We start from the raw sequence: 7,338 nt of genomic DNA, 5'->3' as shown, positions 1-7,338 counted from the left end.
ACCGCAACTAGTAACTAAAAAATATATCATGTATGTGGTGTTTTTTTCACAGTATAATACAGCACAGGGTTTGTAGCTCTTTCTCTCCTCTCACAAAGCAACTACAGTGAGAGGAGAGAAAGACACAGCACGTCCCCTGTGCTGTATTTTGTAAATATGTTGCCTATGATCACTGTGATAGGTTATATCACAGTGATCATAGAGCAGGGGCCAATGAAAATTGTCCCCTGCAGTTTCTATTTACAGGGAGGCACTCTGCCTCCCTGTACTGCGCATGCCTGCGCCATTTTGGATACCCAAGGGGAGGGGGAGGATCCAGAGCCATCGCCATCTTGGATGGCATGAGGGGGGGGGGGGGGGCTGGCTGCATTTGGGCATACCTGGGGACTTGGGGAGACATTTTGGGGCACTATGTGGCCTTAGAGAGCATGGGGGCACTTGGGGGAAGATCGGAGGCCACAGGGGGAGATCGGAGGCCACAGGGGGAGATCGGGGGCCACATCAGACTTTGGGGGCAGAGTTAGGGGCACTTTTTATCTCCTTTCAGCAAAGACTTATGCTGAAAGGAGATAAAAAGTGCTTGCAGCAGGCTGACGCAGCAATCGTCAGTGTACAGTGTATACTTGTGATCGCTGTTGAAGGCAGGGGTCACCGATCAGTCCCCCATGGTCTCCGGTACCCCTGGTACCGGAGAGCATGGTCACTGAGTGCCCCAATCACCAGGGTTAGATTAACTTTACCATAGGCCCCAGGCTGTTCACCAGGCCTGGGCCCCCAACCACACTGTAATTATGGCAGCACTAGCCTGGTGTTCATAGTACAGGACAGATAATGTCATGATGTCCTGATTTGTGCAAAATTGCCATAAAAAAACAGTGAATCATGCAATTCATAGCGGAAGTGTAGCCAGGAGACAGTACACCACTGAAAGTATGTCTTTTTGGGTGGTCATGGGCCCCCCAGGAGCTCAGGGCCCCAGGCTGCTGCCCGAAACTCCCCTATTATAATCCACTACTGCCGATCACCCACACTGTATACAGACAGCTGCTGGGGTTGAGGGGGTTAACCGCCGGCGGGATTGCGCTCTCGGGGGGGGGGGGGGGGGGGGGGGGTCGCTAGGGGGGGTGTCCCTGGACACTATTTTTTTTTTTTTACTATAGGCGCGCCGGTAATCGCGGTTACGGTGGTCGCCGGATCGCCGGTACGGGGACCTAAAATAACTGTCCCCACACTGTGCCCCAACCTCTCAGCTACGAGGGGGCTGTGACCCTTACCGGCGCTGCTATTCTATTCTGAGCCATTGCCGTAAAAAGCTGATGGCTGCAGAGTAGAGCCCATTAGTGACCGCCGTAGAAAGCTGTATCGGTGGTCACTAAGGGGTTAACTATTACAGGAAGCTGTATTAATGCCGGCAATTACTATTGCCGCTAATACAGCTCAATGTAATAATTAATACTTTACTTTAATTAAAACAGCAAATGTTTCTTCTAATTATGCTATTTTTTTTATCACAATAGCAACATTAGAAGAAACTTTTTTATTTATATGTCCGCCCAGCTGATTGGCTGAGCGGACATATAAAGAGCTGGAGCTGACACACAAGCTTAGTGTGCCAGGGACTGGCGAAGAGAGAAGACAGAAGAGACAAGACCAGGGAGGGTGAGTAGAAAGCTCTCCCCACTCCCCTGCACTGCACCCATCCCAGCAAAGAAGGGGGGCACTTAACCCCGTCCTTGCTGGTATGGGTGCAGTCTGACATTAGTCTGGCCCCCAAGGGGTTATTTGGGGCCCCTTACTTAATCCCCTGAGGGCCAGATTGTTCATTATGGCACACAAAAGGTTAAGGGGGGTGCAATGCATCCTCCCTTAACCCCTTGGGTGCCACACTGTAAGCAGCGATCTGCAAAGATGCTGCATACTGTAAGGTGCACAACACCGCTCACAATGATGGGTGTTGTGCTCCTGTTTGTGTGTTTTATTGTGTGTTTCTCCCTTTTTGTTTTTCAGATATCGGTATCCTGTGGATTACGGCGGATTCGGTGGACTATGGCGATGAGCAGCGGTTGTTAGGTTTTTTGTTTTTTTTTAATAAAATGGTCAACGAGGTGTGGGGGTGTTTTTATTTGAATAAAAACATATTTTTCACTTGTGTCTTGTCTATATTTCTTTACTATATAGACTTAGTAAATGGATTCTGTCTATTAGACGGCTTCCACTACTAAGTCAGGGCTTAGTGTTAGCCGGTATAAAATGGCTAACACTAACCAGGGCAGTTTCTCGGTAATTTTGACTACAGGGCGAATCTTCCCTGACCCCCCTTCTCCACACGCTATCCCCCCCCTGACCCCCCCCTTCACACGCTATCCCCCCTGACCCCCCCTTCACACGCTATCCCCCCTGACCCTCCTTCTCCACACGCTATCCCCCCTGACCCCCCCTTTCTCCACACGCTATCCCCCCCTGAGCCCCCCTTCTCCACACATTATCCCCCCTGACCCCCCCTTCTCCACACACTATCCCCCCTGACCCCCCCTTCTCCACACACTATCCCCCCTGACCCCCCCCCCCTTGTCCACACGCTATCCCCCCTGACCCCCCTTCTCCACACACTATCCCCCCTGACCCCCCCCTTCTCCACACACTATCCCCCCTGACCCCCCCTTCTCCACACACTATCCCCCCTGACCCCCCCCCCTTCTCCACACACTATCCCCCCTGACCCCCCCTTCTCCACACACTATCCCCCTTCTCCACACACTAAACCCCCTGACCCCCCCCCTTCTCCACACACTATACCCCCTAACCCCCCCCTTTCCCACACACAATCCCCCGGACCCCCCCACCCCCTCCTCCACACACTATCCCTCTGACCTCTTCCTCCTCACACATACACACTACCCCACTTCATATTACATAGATGGCTGCCTTCTCACCTCTCAGATGAATGCTGCAGCGGTGGTAGTGCGCATCGCCCGGCATTTCGCCCCCCCCCCCCCCCCCCCCCCCCCCCCGGTCTGTCAGATCCCGTCCACAGCTGCCGTGACTTGCCCCAGCCGTCCCTGCGCCTCACCTACTGCCCACACTCCTCCAATCAGCGCAGAGCGGGAGCCGCTGTGGCCGGCCGTGGCGAACACATTGATTGGCTGCGTGCTCCACGGCTGGCCGCAGTGGCCCCACGCTCCCGCTCTGCACTGATTGGAGGAGTGTGGGCAGTAGTTGAGGCGCAGGGACGGCTGGGACAAGTCACATGAGCGCGGACGGGATCTGACAAACCGGCGCCCCGGCCCCATGCCGTCGCCCGGCCCGCCCGGTGCAAGAAACGGCCCTGACACTAACCTCCCCATTATTACCCCAGTACCCAATGCCACCAGGGGTACTGGGAAGAGCCGGGTGCCGGTGGTCCCGGAGCGTCAAAATTGGCGCTCCTGGACTGGGTGGCAGAGCAGGCTGGTAATATTAGGCTAGGGAGGGCCAAAATAAATGGCCCTTCCCACCCTGGTGTTACTAGGCTGCCGTTGCTCGGTTTTTAACCTGGCTGGTTATGAAACTTGGGGGAACCCTACTGGGTTTTTTTTTCTAATAAAAAAAAAACAACAACACATAAGGTCAAACGGCTAGAGGAGGGTTGGTACAAGTGGTGTGATTTTAGGGAATCCCACCCTCATTAGGATTTAGGATTTGTGTTTTGAGTCTTGTATGCTATGTAGTTTTACTCTTCCAGCACTCTTTGTACGCTCCCTCCCTTCCCCCCTCCTTCCCCCCCCCTTCCCCCCCCCCCTCCCTCTCTCCCCCCCCTGCCCCCCCCCCTCTCTCCCCCCCTGCCCCCCCCCTCCCTCTCTCCCCCCCTGCCCCCCCCCTCTCTCTCTCCCCCCCTGCCCCCCCCCTCTCTCCCCCCCTGCCCCCCCCCCCCCCTCTCTCCCCCCCTGCCCCCCCCCCCCCCCCCCCCCCCCCTGCCCCCCCCCCCCCCCTCTCTCCCCCCCCCCCCCCCCCCCCCCCCTCTCTCCCCCCCCGCCCCCCCCCCCCCCCCAAGCAACAGCAGCCTAGTAACACCAGGGTGGGAAGGGCCATTTGTTTTGGCCCTCCCCAGCCTAATATTACCAGCCTTCTGCCGCCCAGTACAGGAGCGCCAATTTTGACGCTCCAGGGCACCTGGCTCTTCCCAGTACCCCTGGTGGCATTGGGTACTGGGGTAATAATAAGGGGGTTAGTGTTAGCCGGTATAAAAAGGGCTAACATTAAGCCCTGACTTAGTCTATATAGTAAAGAAATAAAGACAACACAAGTAAAAAGATTTTTTTATTCAAATAAATGATGGGCAGTTAACCCCATAAACGCCGCGGTCAATGCGACCGCAGCGTCTATGGGGAGATTCAGTGTCCCCGGCCGATCGGGCGGCGGGGGGAGGCTGCAGAACGCTGCCTCCCCCCACCGCCACTCAATCTGTGTCCCCTGGCCCCCTCCCCTCGTCCCCCGACACCGGCGGATCGCCGCTACTACCGTTTTAGCGGCGATCCGCCGGTACCGGGCATTACCGGCGCCGCCGATAGCTTTCATCTCCCCCCACTGTGAATCCACGGTGGGGGGAGATGAAAAATGTCCCCTCAGACCCCAGATCAGCCCCCCGATCACCCTACCCGGGCGGCCATCAGATCAAAGATGGCCGCCCCCCATCCCTGCGAACAAACGATGTTTGTTCGCAGGGATGGAAATTAATTAGTGATCAAAGCCCCATGCTCTCCGCCACCGGAGGTAGCGGAGAGCATGGAGCAGTGATCGAGGACCCCCCCGTGTGGTCCCTGAGCAGGCGATCGGCGGTATATACTATATACCGCCGATCGCCTGTTCCCAGTGCTGATCAGCACTTTTTATCCCCTGTCACCATAAATCATTGGTGACAGGGGATAAAAAGTGTCACCGTGCACCCCCCCCTCCCCAGTCACCCCCGTCCCCACATACGTTACCTGATCCACGGAGCTCCGTCCTCCTCGACGTCCAGGCTGATTCTGAAGTGCGCATGTGCTCCAGAATCAGTTATCTCAGAAAATTTAAAGTGACAGAGACCAATTTGGTCTCTGTCACTGAACTATGATTACTGTGATAGAAAATATCACAGTAATCATAGTAATACAGTGAAAATTAATGTATAAAGTTTTTTTATTTTGCGGTTTTGCTCCAGCAAATTGGCGCTCCCTTCCTTCTGAGCCCTGCTGTGTGCCCATACAGTGGTTTATGCCCACATATGGGGTACCGTTGTACTCAGGAGAACCTGCGTTACAGATTTTGGGGTACATTTTTTCTCCCATTCCTCGTGAAATTGAGAAATTTTAAACTAAACGAACATATTATTGGAAAAATTCGAGTTTTTCATTTTTACTGTCTAATTTTAAATACTTTGCTCTAATACCTGTGGGGTCAAAATGGTCACCACACCCCAAGATGAATTCTTTGAGGGGTGTACTTTCCAAAATGGGGTGACTTTTGGGGGGGTTCTTTTCTACGGACACTACAGGGGCACTGCAAATGCACCTGGCGCTCAGAAACTTCTTCAGCAAAATCTGCATTAAAAAAGCTAATTGGCGCTCCCTTCCTTCTGAGCCCGGCTGTGTGCCCATACAGTGGTTTACGCCCACATATGGGGTACCATTGTACTCATGAGAACCTGCGTTACAATTTTTGGGGTACTTTTTTTCTCTTTTTCCTTGTGAAATTGAGAAATTTCAAACTAAACGAACATATTATTGGAAAAATTCGTGTTTTTCATTTTTACTGTCTAATTTTGAATACTTTCCTCTAATGCATGTGGGGTCAAAATGCTCATCCTACCCCAAGATGAATTCTTTGAGGGGTGTACTTTCGAAAATGGGAGTGACTTTTGGGGGGATTCTATTCTGCTGACACTACAGGGGCACTGCAAACGCACCTGGCGCTCAAACTTTTTCAGAAAAATCTGCATTAAAAAAGCTAATTGGCGCTCCTTCCCTTCTGAGCCCGGCTGTGTGCCCATACAGTGGTTTACGCTCACATATGGGGTACCGTTGTACTCAAGAGAACCTGTGTTACAAATTTTGGGGTGCAGATTCTCTCATGTTCCTTTTGGAAAAGGAGAAACTTTAATCTAAACATATATATTATTGGAAAATTTAAATTTTCGATTTTTTTTAAGGCCTAATTGTGAATACTTTGCTCCAGCCCCTGTAGGGTTAAAATGCTCATTATACCCCTAGATTAATTCTTTAAAGTGTCTAGTTTCCAAAATGGGGTCACTTATGGGGGTTTCCAGTATACAAGCCTCCTAAATCAACTTAAAAAAAGAACTGGTCCCTAAAAAAAAAATCAGTTTTGGAAACTTTCACAAAATGTGATAATTTGCTAATAAATTTCTAAGCCCCATAACAGCCTAAAAAAGTAAAATATGTTTCCCAAATTATGCCAGAATAAAGAGGACATATTGGTAATGTGATTTAGTAACTAATTTATGTGCTATGACTTCCTTTTTTAGAAGCAGAGAATTTCAGAAGTTCATAAAATGCAAAATTTTCAAATTTTTCATGATATTTTGATGTTTTTCACAAAAAACACACAAAATAGTGACCAAATTTTGCCTACTAATATAAAGTGCCATATGTGACGAAAAAAACTATCTCAGAATCGCTAGCATACGTTAAAGCATCACTGAGCTATAAGCGCATAAAGGGAGACAGGTCAGATTTTGAAAAATGAGCCTGGTCATTAAGGCCAAAACAGGCTGCGGAGGCAAGGGGTTAAACTTGCCTTCAATTGTTTAGGAAAATAGAAAGCTTCAAAGTTTAGCAGCATTTTTCCACATTTTCACAAGAATTTCAAAATCTGATTTTTCAAGGGACCAATTCAAGTTTGAAGTGTATTTGAGAGGACTATGTTATGAAGCTCCACAAAGCACACCATTCCAGAAACTGTACCCCCCCCCCCCCCAAACTGTTCAAAATCAGCTCCAGAAAGTTTTCTTAACTCTTTAGGAGAGTCACAGAAATAAAAGTGTATGCGAAAATTGAAAACCTATACACTACAATTTTTATTGCACCATTTCTGAAGTGAATTTTGAAGCCTCCATTACAATTGGGCTATTTTCAAAGTACCACTTCTGGTTGGTAGAGGCTCTGGGGTGCCAAAACCTAACACACCCTTAGGGACACCATTTAGAAAACTACACCCCTCGAGGAATGTAACAAGGGGTATAGTGAGCACATGGACCCCATTGGTGATAGACACAATGTGACGTGAAAATGAAAAATGTATTTATTTTTTTTACACTAAAACTTGGTCTAGCCTTAAAATCTTTCAGGTTGACAAGGGGTTAAA

The sequence above is a fragment of the Dendropsophus ebraccatus genome, chromosome 3 (genome assembly GCF_027789765.1).
Source record: "Dendropsophus ebraccatus isolate aDenEbr1 chromosome 3, aDenEbr1.pat, whole genome shotgun sequence".
Taxonomy (NCBI): Eukaryota; Metazoa; Chordata; class Amphibia; order Anura; family Hylidae; genus Dendropsophus; species Dendropsophus ebraccatus.
The sequence above is the reverse complement of the archived record's forward strand: the minus strand, read 5'-3'. Positions refer to the sequence as shown.